This window comes from Aythya marila, assembly GCF_965140915.1.
Source record: "Aythya marila genome assembly, chromosome: 7".
Classification (NCBI taxonomy): domain Eukaryota; kingdom Metazoa; phylum Chordata; class Aves; order Anseriformes; family Anatidae; genus Aythya; species Aythya marila.
Window position 1 is genome coordinate 25487693 of NC_139048.1, and position 13991 is coordinate 25501683.

At 42.8% G+C, this 13991-nt stretch overlaps 1 protein-coding gene across 3 annotated transcripts in view; it reads left to right on the plus strand.

Moving 5' to 3' along the window:
- The first annotated feature begins 2923 nt into the window (after positions 1–2923).
- ANXA11 (annexin A11) overlaps positions 2924–13991 on the plus strand; it is a 28953-nt gene continuing 17885 nt past the window's right edge. Inside the window, exon 1 of one of the 3 annotated variants that reach the window (XM_082764526.1) lies at positions 2924–3404. The gene's annotated coding sequence lies outside the window, so the exon portion shown is untranslated. Of the gene's footprint in view, positions 3405–5229; positions 5321–10677; positions 10700–13991 lie in introns of those variants that run through there. The other 2 variants (XM_082764527.1, XM_082764525.1) reach the window with 2 other exon arrangements.

Here is a 13991-nt window from a genome sequence, read left to right on the forward strand (position 1 = left end):
AGGTCTACTGAGAGACTTGTCATGGCTTCAGTCTGTCAGCTTCACGTGGCTCTCTTAACAATTGCCCTTATTTCAGTGACAATGGAAGAACTCATCCTAACCATTTACAAATGGTTTTCAATAGCTCTAATGTGCGTCACTTAATTATAAACATCTGTTTTTAAAGAAAATGTTTCCTTTAACGGTGGTGTTATGAAACTTGATTAATTCTTTTTTGATATAACATGTTGCCAAAGCTACTGTGCCACAGTATCTTTTTCTTTTGGTGACAAGAATATTTGCTGCCCATAACAGCTTTTGCAGGAAGAGGGATTTGCTCCCACCAAAGCTCCCAAATAGCCTGGACTCAGAGGTTATCATTCCTGTGGAAAAATTTCCAGAAATGAAATATGTTAAGCAAATGCCTCACTCCCTTTATGAAAACAGCTGCTAGGGAGGTTTCCATACAATGGTTTCCTTGTCAGAAAAAATATTTCATATGCTGCCATAGCTAGCCTAGTTTTCTGTTTATGAAAGTAGCATCAAAGGTGTGGGACTTAGAGCCACAGAAACGGGATAAATAGAGAGTTTCATAGAAGCGAGCTGAAACCTGAACCTTAGTTAAATCCATGGAACATTGCAATTGACTTGAAAGTGAGCACAGCCAGGCCTGGAATAAATACCAGGCTGGTTGCAGCAGTACAAGCATCCTTATATATCCTCTCTAGCCTAGGCATTATGCTCAAAGGACTTTTCTTCATGAGAAAATAATGGTACTTAAGTTGTAGAAATATGTTTTTGCATGTTTTTTTTTTTTTTTTTTTTTGTGTGTGTGTGTTTTTTGTTTGTTTTGTTTTGTTTTCCCCAAAGTTCTGTCAGGAGAACTGGCCCTTTGTAGCTGTCCCCTTGTCCCTCATCTGGTGGGAGCAGCTGCTGCTCCTAACCTGCTTCAGGCAAAATTACTCTGGTTAACAAAACTCTCCTGGTAAAGCTAACGTGCCCCCTTTTGGCTGGCACAAGTTAGAAAGTTAACTCAATAATCCTTTGCCTTATTTGAATGTGAGCTATTCTGTGGTCTTAATTTTTCCATCTGTCTGCATAATGAATGTGGTACGGTACTGCAGCAAAACATGTGCTGATGTTTAGTTTTGGCTAATAATCATGAATGCCTTTATCAGGTTTAAGATCTGCTAGGAATAAATTTATAGTTTATGCTAAATAACAGTAAGCCACTCTTAAATTGAGATGTTCACCTGTATTGAACTACTTTGTTTTTTTTCCCAGAGGTAGAGCCTGGGCCTCTGCACTGCTAGCTAAAATTTTGATGAGGAAAAAGAAAATTCATTTTCTTCTTTAGTTCCATCAGCTGTTTTATTTCAGTGATTGGCCACAATGGTATTTTGAAGCTGTATGGAGGAGAGAAACACAGCCCCTCCACTGAAAAGAGCTTGTGGGTGACCACGCGCAAGAGCACAAAGCTGCGACTGCCATCTCAGTTTAGAGCTTGGAGAAACAGGGCTATCACACCATTACTGCTTAAGATGATCAGTGACAAAATCTCACGTAAGAGTGGATTTCTTCTGTCTTCTGATCTGCTTTCCTTCCTTTCTTGGCTAGCTTTAAAGACCAGGAGAGATGCTTTGCTACAGAAATGCTTTGACTGTAGCTTCCACCCATGCAACCAGGACGTATACTTTAAGAAGTTTGAACACATCCGTCATGACTAGTTTAGTTTTCTAAATGAAATAGCTGTGTATAAAGCATACATATGAAGGAATCTAGTGTTTAAAAGGAGGTTCTGAGACCCTGTTCATAAAAATCCCAGACGCAAAGAAGAGTTTATTCCCTGCGCAAGTTGTATAATCCTGTGATTCAGTGAGCAAAGTTATTTTGATGAGTGTCTTGGCAAAAGAAATTTAATTGGAAAACGCTAGGTCTTTTTGTTTTTAATTTTTATTGTTTTGTTTTGTCTCTCTGAATGCTTCCATGTGAGCAATTCACTCATCTTTAAAGAATGCATGTAGGGTTGGAAAAAAAAGATGTGTATCAAGTGTTTAGCTAGTACTGCTTGTACTGAAAAAGGTCAACATGAAAAATCTTCACTGTCTAAAATTCTTGTAAAATTTTACTGAAGGAAATGTATGTTATATACAAGACTGTTTAACTGTTTTTTCTCTCCTACCATTCCTGGAAAACGTGTGTTGGTGGCATGTTTTATAGAGCCAGATAAAACAATGTTTTAGGCATTAAGACTAACATTAGTGGGATTATTTTGCAAGTGTTCTCTGGTGTAAGTAAAAGCACGGTGCTGTAGTCCCTACTGTGAAGTACGAGTCACTAAGTCACTGTCAGAGGTGGGTTAGGAAGCAGCAGCGTGCATTATGCAATACTAGGAAGGTGAAGGTTCAGCAATGTGAAGGGATCCTGGGAAGGTTTCAAAATTTGTAAACTCTGTGCTATTACTGATTTTCAGCCATCCTAAGGGCAAAGAGAATATTGGGATAGCAAAACAAATTTGAAATGGTGAAATTAAGTGCCTTTTACCATGATCTCTTTAATAAGAATGGATATTGGTTGTCTTCAGAAGCGTTAGGAGAACTTTGTAGGTGAGCTTAATGTTAGTGTATGTTGTGAGAGCGCTGAGACGGGCGTGCTGCTTGTTTTCAGGCCTCCCCGCGGAGCTCCCCTCTGAAGCAGCCAGTTCCTGGTTTTAGGTCAGATGTGAGGCCGAGCGCTTCCCCCCCGGACTTCAGCACAACTTCCTTGCTTGGGTTTGGCCGCCTCAGTGGCACGGGGCTGGCTGTTCGGGAGATGACTCACTGCAAGGGAAAGCCCAGGGTGGAGCTGAGCTCTGCCTGTTTCTGTGAAGCAGAATTTCCGCTGCAAATCGCCTTTTGGTCAGGCCTGTTTGGTGCAACTCGCCAGCTTATTTTTAACGCAGGAGCAGCTGAGGCTCCCTAGGAAATGCTTCCCGTCATAAACACCGCACGTTGGTCTTTTTAAAATAAAAATGAAGACTTAAGAAGTTGCACTTGTCCGTGCCCTTGGCTCCTGGCCACGGCCGGTGCTGTGAGGCAAGCAGGCACTCTGCTTGCATTTCCCCTCACGCACGCCTGTAAACAACCCTTAGAAGCCAACGCCCTCCCCTTTTATTTCACTTTTATTTATTTGTAACTCTTTTTCCACAGAAGGCTGAAACCCCGGAGTTCTAAACAAGATCCCGGGCCCTGCCCGGGGCAGGCGGCCCCCCTCAGAGGCCGCTGCGTAGCGCCCGGCCCCAAGCGGCCGCTGCCCGCCCCCGGCCCGGCCCGGCCCGGCCCGGCCCGAGGCGGGGCGGGCGGGAGGAGCCTGGCGCCGCCTGCAGCCGCTGCCCTGCGCCACCGCCACCGCCTCGCAGCGCGACCCGAGCCGCTCCGGGACCCGCGGTAGGAGCCGGGGGCAGAGGGGTGGCGGGGAGCCGGGGGGACACCGCGGGGGCCGGCGGCACGGCCCGAGCCCGCCCGGGGCTGGGGGAGCGCTGCCGGGTTGCCGGGGGGCGCTGGTCCCCGCGTAGCGCCGGGGTTGGTTTGTTGTCAGCTTCTGGTTTCGGTGCGTGCGGTGGGGGAGAAGCCGACATGGCACTGTCGGGGGAGCCGTGCCGCCCTTTCCTAGCCGAGCGTCTCCTCCTGCAAGCTGCTTGCAACGTGCGTTACTTTGAGTTACACTGTGTGGCCTTGAAGTGTCTTAATACCGGAACTGTTCAGCTCGTGCTAGATCTTAATCGTTGGTGACACCAAAAAAAAAAAAAAAAAAAAAAAAAAAAAAACCACAGCAGAAACGTCTCCATATTCAGAAAAGAAGAGGTGTGGAGCACTGTCAAGCCCTTTCTGCAGAAAGGCAGGCTGGGCAGCAGGGAGTGTAGCATACCATTGTATACTGGGGTATTTTCCCCCTCAGTCAGGTTCCTGGGAGTTCCTGGAAGTCTTCTCCGGAGGAGGAGGAACGGCTCAGGGGCACATCTGCTGCAGGAGGGAGTGGCAGGAGAGCTGGAAGCGGCTGAGGAAAGAATGAGGACAGGCGTGCTGACACAGGCTGGCTGACGTGAAGGAGAAGAAAGCAGCAAGGAGGTTGACAGCAGGGGAACAGCCGCTGCTGAATGTTTTAAATGAAGGAACTGGTTACTGAGATTTTTCTTGCATCCATCTGAAAGGACGGTTGCTGTGGGAGGTGGGGGGTTCGCTCCTCGACCTCACTCCCACCTCACCAGCACATGATACTTGCTGTAGGATGAGTCTGTGGTCTGCTGGAGCACATGTGATAACGCCAGAAATGCAGCACTAGTTGAGATTCGAGTTCACAAACTGCCACAGCTTAGCTATTGCTGTAATTTCCTGTCTTTGGAACTGCTCTAAAAGTCACATGGACCACTCTCTTCTGAGTGATGCACCAGATAATTTGCATTGGGTGTTTATCCCAGCCTTGCCCAGGTCCCTGTGGCAGTTCTGTGGGTGCTCACCTTCCTGAAAGTGCTTTTGTGGCTACTTCTGTTACTTTTCCCTGCCTCCAGGCACTTAAACAAACAAACAAAAAAGCATATGTAATAGAGGGCCTACGCAGATTCAGCATGGTTTGAAGGGCCTAATGATTTTGTATCTATGTCAACAATGATATTTAAGTGAGTTTATCTTGTCTGACCTTGGAATGACATGAGCAGACAAAATATCTCTGTGAATCTGAACTTAGGATTCCCATCCTAGTTATCACAATAATTCATGTCCTACGTCACTTCTTGAGCTTGTTTTTTTATAGTCTCTAGAACTTCTGAATTATCAGAGTGAAAATTCTGTGCAATGTGAATAAAAATTAAAAAAAAATATGGGATGGGGATATCATATAGAGTTATATAGGCAAGGCAGTATATAAAAGAAAAAAACATTTTGAAGACTAATATTAAATAATTCAGAATAAATCATCTGCTCATTTGCTTACAAAATGGCAAGCCAAGGATTTTGTCTGATTTGAAGCCTACAGGATGGTGTTTCCTAGAGCTCTAGCAGGTTTCAAAAGATAGAGCATGTAGAGGGTCTGTTAAATATTATTGCATTATTCAGAGCCAAGATCCAATGAGATGTGGTAATGTTGTAGGAGTTAAGAAAGGAAGCTATTGTTAAAGCAGAGATGTACTCAAAAAGAGCAGGTGCTTTTATGTTGACTACAGAAATAGCAGTGCTTTTTTTCTGAAAATTTCATTATTTTTTTTTTTTTATCAAGGCTCTGTCATTACAGAAGCAGCAAAAGCATATTGAGAATCAAAACAAAAAAACAAAAAAAAAAACACAGAAGGCTGCATGTTGATGCTCGGGTGAGTGACACTTCCACCAATTTGCAACTTAAATTGTTGCAGTGTGCTGAAACAGAGGTGGTTCCTTTCCTATTGCTGTTGCCAGTTACTTGAAAGCAATTATATTTGCATATTAAAATACCCAAATTTAGAAGGGGAGGAGGCGCAATCCAGTGCTGAACTTGGTGGCCCAAGAGTGCTCGGGGGCAGCTGAGGGCTGTCTTTGGAGCAGCTTTTTAACCTGTCTTTGCCATTTGTTCAGCCCCAGGAAGAGTGATCTGCCAGAAACTCACTCAGCCTGGGACCCCTTAGTCTAGAACTGTGTTTGGTGCCAGGCTTGAATAACCTGGAGTAACAATGAGTAACAACTTCCAGAGAGTTGGAGAAAGTTTCCCCAAAAGGTAGCAGTGTTTAAGAGCTCGTCATTTTTCTAAGCCACAGTCTTAAAGTAAAACACCCAGGTTTAACTATCTTTTTTTTTTTTTTTTTTTTTTTTTTTTTTTTCAGAAGATAGGTAAATGTTTTACATGGCCTCCTCTTTGAATGGATCTGTGGGTGTTGTTTTGTTTTGTTTTGCTTGTTGGTTGTTTTTTTTTTTGTTTTTTTGGGGGGGTTACATTTGTTTGTTTCAGTTTTACTTAGTTTTAAACTGTAAACTTTAAATATTGCTATTGTGATTTTAATTTGCCCACTTGGGCATGGGTGAATGTTTTGTCCTCGTCCTCATCATTGCGCAGTGGTGTAAAAGCTGAACTTCCTTCAGGCAGTTCCCTGAGTTGGTAAGAACATAATGCTATACCTGCTGCAGATGACAGATAAACAAACCAAACAGCAGCAGTAAATATTTACAGTGCACTACTTCTGTTGTTGCTTCACATTTGTTCCAGATCTTACCGAAGCCCACTACAAAACCTTGATGTGAAGGTAGATCTTGATGTGAGGTTGGGGCAGACGCAGAGTCAGTTGTGGGTCAGAGTGGAGGCTTGCTGGGATCTTTCGAAAAAATATTAACTGGGTGTGATGACCAGGCAGCCAGTCCTGACTGTGCTTAGCAGCTTTTTTTTTGTTTTTTTGTGTGTGATATGCAGAACTGTGTCCATACTACTCAGCTGTCCCAGATGCTGAGTCTGGACCAGTGCTAATCATCAGATCAAAGGAGCTCAGACTGAATAGGCTTTGTGTGCTTGTTCTCAAAACCAAAAACCCACAGAACCCCACAGCCCAGCTGTTCATTGCGCAGAGTAGGATCATGGTACTATCTGATGGGCAGCAACTGCTCTTCCTAAGAACAGATATACGAAGAAATGGAAAGAAGGCCTGCCCAGACGTTGCTTCCTCTTTTTCTTGATGCATTGGTTGTTTCAGGAAGAAGATACTGGCTTATTTGGTTATAGGGAAGGTTAAAAGCATAATTGTTGAAGAGGAGGCTACATATAAAGAGCCCTTAAAAAAATGTAATGGTTGTGCTGTCAGTGACATCTGTGTGCTGCTTCCAGACCCAGCTTGGCTTTGTGCAGAGCCCACGGTGGCCACCAGAGCCCCAGCCAGCCCAGGAGGAGGCTCTGCTCGTCCTCTGCGGGCTGGTGCTGTGCCCATGCCGGGGCACTTGTCCTTGGTGGAGGAAACTCCTATACGCGTGTGAAATGTGTGTCAGTCCTTTACCATAAGGCATTTACTTTTTAAGGCTGTTGTGAAATATCCAGGTTTCTGGTCTTTTATACGAAGTTGGTTCTTTCTTTAATATGTCAATTCTTGTACAGAGAAACTGATCAGCTGAAAATCAGTAGTTCTTCCTGGTCAGAAATAAACCAAGCATGCCCACTTGCTCACTGAGATGAGTGATAATTTACCAAATGTTTCTGGACACCTCTGTGTATATGCCCTTCAATGTCTAGAAAGCATAAAAGCAGTCACCTTTAGGGAAAAGTTGATATGTTTGCAAACTTGTAGTTTGCAGTTTTTGAGGTGGGGGAATCTCAAGGTCAACCAGCCTGGTGCAGAGCACAGGCGTTTGGTACGCAGTGCAGGTCTCATGTGTGCAGCTTTTAACAAATGTCCCTTGCAGGTCTCATAAGCATGCTTTTCTTTGAGGAGCTGTCCCTTTAAAAGCTCAGTGTTGTTATTTGACTTCTTTTGCAGCCTGGACAATGAAAATGCAGGAAGTGTTGGCAGAGGACATAGTGGAAAACTTGATTCTTCCTTTTGTTTCTGTTGTCTCTGAGGAGCACGGAACCCTAGGCTTTTATAGCAGGGCTGCTCCTGGCTGTGCACTTCGGTCTTGCACACAGCAGCTAATTACACATCAGTGGCAAGAGATGAACAGTTAACTGTTTTTCTGGTAACTGCTTTAGTGTATTAAATACTACACTATTGCTTTAGTTCTGATGGCTTTCCTGCAGAGTGTACTTCGTGAAATGGAATAATTAGTATTTATCTATTCTGGCTTTCACTGAAGATGCAAAAGTTTATCTTGCATGGTAAAACTTAAAATAGATGAGTATAAATCCTTGAGGCATTAGTCAGTTGAGAACATAACTATTTATAGCATGACTGTTCTTGCAAGAAATTATCTTATATGGCAGGTTATGACTTTGAAATAGAACCTCATTCTGTTATTTCTTCAAACATCTTGTAATCCTATTTTGGTATTCCTGTTTTGTTGTGTTTTGAGGATGGTGTTGTGATACCTGTATTATCACATGTGTTTTGACTGACTGCACTGTAAATATTCCAAAGAGAACACTGGAAGAGAGTGCTGCAAAAGAAAATGCTTGGTTCGAGGCAGAGCGGGAGGCCAAAATGAAGTTGATCTGGAAATAACTCAAGTTCTTTGGGTTTTGTCTTGAGTATGTATATAGAGACTGGTAAGAAAACCCAAGGATGCATATGATTTTCCTAGAAAAATATCAGACAACATGCTAAGGGAATAAGTGCTTAACTACTTAAGTGTGACCTTCATGATGATGCAAGGTATGCTACCTTTTCTCTCTCCCCCGTTGTCTGTTCTTTGGACCCCAAAGATGAAGGCAGGTGTTACGCTGACATCGTGGACAGGCCTGGTTGTGCCAGCAGCTAGAATATGAAGTTGAACTACTTGCCCATTGAAATTTTGACTCTTTGTGAAGGATATGGCTCTTGAGTTGTTGAGGAAGTGTACTTGGGGGACCTCAACCATTCTGTGATTGTATGACTGTGTGAACTCAGAGATCCCTTCTTACCTAAATTATGATCTGTGAAATAGAAAATCTGTACTGGTGCAGGTACCATCAACGCAACTGTTTCACTGTCTTGAAGAATCTTATTTTGGTCATATATTCTCATTCTTTCCTGTTGCATGGAAAAGCATTTCTAGTGCTGTTTAGATGACCCTTTAAGTAGTGTTAAACAGTACAAAAGATTTGAAACAGGTTAATCTTACATGTAATTTCAGTTGTGAGCTTTGGTTTTACATTTTAACTTCTCATTGCAAGAGGTTTAGTTGCAGTGCATATATTTGCACTTTTGTCTAGAATTGGTGACAGTCACGTCAGAATCTCCTGGTAGTGTAAGGCTGTAATGTTGTGCTTCGTGCTTCTTACACATAACTAATAACTGAAAATTATCAGTCACATGAATGTTCTTAATTAACATTTGTACAGCTTTGCTGTGGCTTATGGGTCTCTCTTTCCATTCAGATTTGCTTTGTTGGACGTAGCATCTATCTTCTGCTCTACCTTTTTTTGACCAATGCTTGTCAGTGCTGCCTTCTCTGTTGTTTTTTTTTCCCACTCTGTTTGCTGCAGCAGATCAAAAAAGGTAGTTTTTCATGAAAGGAAGTGTCTTTACAGTGCTATTTATAGTAATGCTATTGAAATAGATAAACAATCAAAAACAGCAGTGCTCCTGACTTGTAATACTAGCAAACAGTTCATATTTATAGTTTTAAAAAGACACCTTTTTGGAGTTCATTTTACATTTTGCCATCAATTTAGAGTTGTGGGTGTTGGTTTATTTTTTAAAGTAATGTATTTTTGTAGGGAATGGATGAAGTGTTAGTACTCTTCAAATATGCATTTTGGGTGAAAACTGGAAAAGGGTCATAAAAAAAAAAGTATGGGTTGTATGTTCTGTGTAAGAGGTTTCTAGAGTTTTGGCTGAGATGAGCTCAACTACATTAAATCTTTTTGGAAGGCAAACCAATGCTGTTACCAGATTCTTTAAACAGGTTGGAAATGCCTGAAAAGCTAGTCAGGGAGTCACGTGCAGAAGAGTTCAGAGAAAGCCATGTTGCAGGGCTCTTTATCTGACAGGATGGATGAAGAACATTAGAGCTGGTGTAGGAGAGAACAACTGCTGTGCTGCAGCGGGTAAGCAAGTCCAAGATAAATCTTGCTTAGACTGCAATAGAGCAATGGCAGGTAGCTAATGTGATGCTGACTGTGACTTGTCCTTGTTTCACAAAAGCATAGTGGTGGATGCCCTAGATGACCTGTGATGAAAATCCACAGCATACTGTAAGGTGTCCAATTCTGTTGATTTCATAGTCAAGGATTAGGTTCTGAGTAGGTTTGCACAGAGGAGTTCTGTAATTTATAGCTTTAGGCAGCCTTTTGTACTACATCCTGGTAATTAACCTGGAAAAGGAAAAGGCCAAGGGTTCACCTTTACTCAGTGTTCCCAGGGAACACCGGTTGTAATTAAGCAAGTTATTTGGGACAAATATAGGCCATGATATTTTCACAGTTTTTGCCCTCAAATTATTGGAACTTGGCATTGTAGGAGACTGAACAACAGCCACTAAATAAGTCACAGAAATCCATTTGTAGGCCTTTTCTGCTGTGCTGTGGCTTACAGGAACTTGTTTTAAAAATTCTTTTGGAAAATGTATTACAGATTTTGTGTCTTAGAAAGAGCTCTGTTCCCCCCTTCCTTTGCAAAACAAGCAGGAAAATACTCCGGAGCCTGAGCAGTTGTCTTGCACCATGAGGTGAGATAGCAATATCCACTGCAGCAGTACAACCTAAGATCTTTATTTAGAGTTTGTAGGTGTTACTTTAAGGATGAACACCGGGGGCGAGGAGATGATTGTAACAGTATTTGTTCTATGTTTTCTTCAAGGTGCTCCCTTTTTCTGTTTGTGGGTTGGTTTTGTACTCTTTTTTCCCTCTTGTGCACTGCTTCTTTTATGGCTGAGTAAACACAGAACTTGCTGTTCCTGTATCCTCCCACGCAGTATTTGTATTACAGAGTGGTCTTCTGAATCCTCTTTTCCCTGTCCTGCGTCACCGCTTTATTGTCAGGTGTCAGGCAGGTGTCCCACTTCACTGACAGTTCTAGGAAGATGCCATGGATGTAGCAGCATAAAAGTTGAGAAGGTGGGCTCAAAAGATGAAAAGGAAGCAAGGTTGTGGGAGTGGTCAGGTAAGTTAACTTAGAGGGGTAAATATTTGCTAAGTTAGAGAAATGGCCAGCGGAGACGTGATGACGTACAGAAGAGGTGGTGATCATGGAAGTTCTTGAATGCGAGCAGTTGGTGTGTTTGCGGATCTAGTTTGCCTGGAATCAAACCCATATGGAAAAAATTTCCTGTGAAAAGACTTGGATAAATATAGCGTTCAAAAGAAGCAAAGAGACCTTTTTCATGTATAGTAACATTTTTTTTCTGAGTGCTAATGAGGTTGGCTTTCTCAACTTCAGCTTTACTGCTAAAAGGCTCTTTTATTTTTTTTTTTCCTAATCTGAACAGAATCGCCCACATGGGATTAAAAGCAAGCAAAAACCCTTCTAAGACAAACAACTCCTGTCCCATTCCTCCCCACCCTCCACTGCCAAAAAAAAAAAAAGCCTTTGTCTTAAATTTATATGTAAAGCTGTATTGAAAAAGCATCTTGCCATTTGTTTTAGTGTACTATCATTGCTATGTTTACACTTGAAATAAAAAGGCAAAAAAGCAATCAGATAAACAGCACAATTATCTATAAAGCTAAAAAAAAATAAGTGCTCTAATAATTTGAACATCAAAAATACACTCTTTGTGACTAATAAGCATTAGGGATATGACTTAGCTATAGGCTGGCTTTTTTGATCGACTTTAGTAGTAATTGTCCTTTTTATTTTCTTTATTTTAGCGCCATGGTTGTGCTTACAATATAAATTACACTTTAATCACTGCAAAAAAGGGTAATTGAAAGAACATTGCCAACAGATGACAATTCTGTTTTGCTTTCTCTAATGAAGCATTCATTCTTATTCTTAAGAATGCTTTGAAGCCTGGATATTTTTCCTAGGATAAATTAGCAGGTAGTTACAGCATGCATTTGAAGATTATTATTATTAAGGAAAACAAAGTAAACAGTTCTGCTTTTTGTTGGTTTTTGAGTTTTTAAGATCAGCTGCTATTGAGAAATTTGAAAATAATGCCCTCTGTGCCCTTTGCTATTAAACACGTCTTTGCTGTGCCAATTCTTAACCATTATTCAGCTTCGGTGAGATTTTACCACAGAAAAAGGGCAGGAAACCCAGCAGCTTTGACTGATGAAGCTTCCTTGCGGTCCTGCCAACCAGTTTGAACTGTGTTTGTTCCCAGTGTGGGGTTGGAATTTAAACCTCTTGTAGCTCCCATCTTCTGCAGGCAAGGCCCGCGTGTGGCATATTCTCCCCTGTTGCTCTCTCTTGCTGTGTCCTACTGTGACAGGGCTCCATGCTCCTGAGGCCATCCCTGGTTGAGGTGTGTGTAAATCACGTGGTGAAGGTGAAACAACATGCTGTTCCTAGGGAATGATTAATGAAAAACATGGTCTGGAGGCTGTGACTATGGCAGCAATTTAACAAATGAACTTAATTTTAACTACCGTATCTCAATATATGTAGGGGAAGAGGTTTAGCCATACCTGTACGTGCATCATCCTGGCTGTCAGGAAGCACAGTGATCTGGGTGGCGCTCCCTTTCAGCTCTGTCTTCTGTACAAGGGCGTGTGCCACGCAATAACTGTAGGGAGTAACAAGGCAATGCTGCAAGAGCCTAAGCGAAGACCTTGCAGAAAGACTTGGAGTTGGGAACGTGCTGCTTGAAACTCTTCAAGGTGTTTTCTTTCCTAGAGCAATTGAAGGTTGATGGATCTGGGGACAAAAGGCAGAGAGATGGCTTCTCTTCCTGGCCTCAGACAAAGATTAGTCTGTTCTCACCAGTCTCAACTAATGGTTGCCTTTGACTACCCATCATGTAGCTGAACACATAGAGCTGGGATTTTTTTTTTGATGCCTTTTGACAAAATAGTTCTGTAACATACAAGTCCTTGCAAGTAGAGAAGAATGCAGTGTGAAACGGATAAGGTTGTATTTCATTATTTCATTCTTTTTGTAGCAGCAGCAGCTACCTAGAAATGTGGCAGTGACCAATTAAGGATTAATTCATTGTGATTCACATTTCAGTTTTGTGATGAAACTGGTGAGGAATGCCAATCTGCCTTGGAGGAAGTCATCAACTTGTCTGCCAGTGTGGAGCTTGGTTGCCTCTCTGAGTGGTTTTTGGCTATGTGGTTTGCCAGCTTCTACTGGAGTCAGCGTAGAATTGGAAACTATTGGTGTTAGCAAGTAGATTGGCCCACTGTGGTATCTGTCATGGTATTCCTCTTAGTGTATGGTTCGAGCTAACCTCAGCTGTCTGGTGTCCTTTGGAAAACCGATCCTGAGGCCTCTCTTAGGACAGACCTTCTCATGTGCATATGACACAATCAGGAAAACAGACCTAGCTCCAGGTGCAGTTATGTCAGGTGATATAAGCCAGAAGCAATTTATTTAAGGTATTCTTAAGTCTTTGAAGGAAATGTCCCACATTAAATCCTGAATTTTCCAAGTTTGCTCTTTGAGTTACAAATCAGTTCTCTGCATAGGTCATTCACAGATACACTTGGAAGGTACAGAGCTGGACAGATGCTTCTCTGCTCATTCCCGTCCTTCCAAATCTCCAGAGTTTGCACAGCCTGGGCCGTCTCTTTGTCCTGGGTTTATGTGGCAAGGTTTTGGTAGCAGGGGGGCTGCAGAGGTGGCAGTGAGCAGAGTCCAGCAGCTGCCCCATGTCAGATCAGAGCCAGCTCCAGATGCTCCAAAGGGATCTGCTGCTGGCCAGAGCCAAGCCGTGAGCGATGCTGGGCTTGCATCCGTCCTGTAGAGCCCTGGTAGCTCTCGGCTGAGTGATGAGGAGGGCAAGGAGAGCAGCGTGTCATGGTGTGGTTGTATCTGTGGCCCATGCTGTGGCTGTCAAAGACTGGAATCAGCAACCAGAGCAGCCACCTCTGTTGCATCCCTTACCAGGAGTAAGAGCTGTAATAAAGAGCAGCAGCCACCCTCCTCTGCTGTAGGCAGCCCCTCTCCTCTCAGCCCTTGCTCACCTTACTGCTCACCTACCAGACTGCCCAGTGCAGCAGGAGATCATACTGGAAACCAGTGCTGAAGAGAATATGAGAAAAATATTTATCTTGTTATACGGAAGATTTTGAAGCATTTGGCTAAAATATAAAACATTCCATGAGCCTTTTCCTTTTAGATACCGGTTATGAACAATGTAATGTTGCCTAACCTCCAGCCCATTCTTACAAGTGAACATGCAGAGTTAGCCCATGGAGTTTGTGGGTGCCTTTGACTTCCCTGGACCTTTCTTGGGGTTTAACTGTGGGCATTTGTGATTGACAGTTCACTGATCTAAACAGCCTGA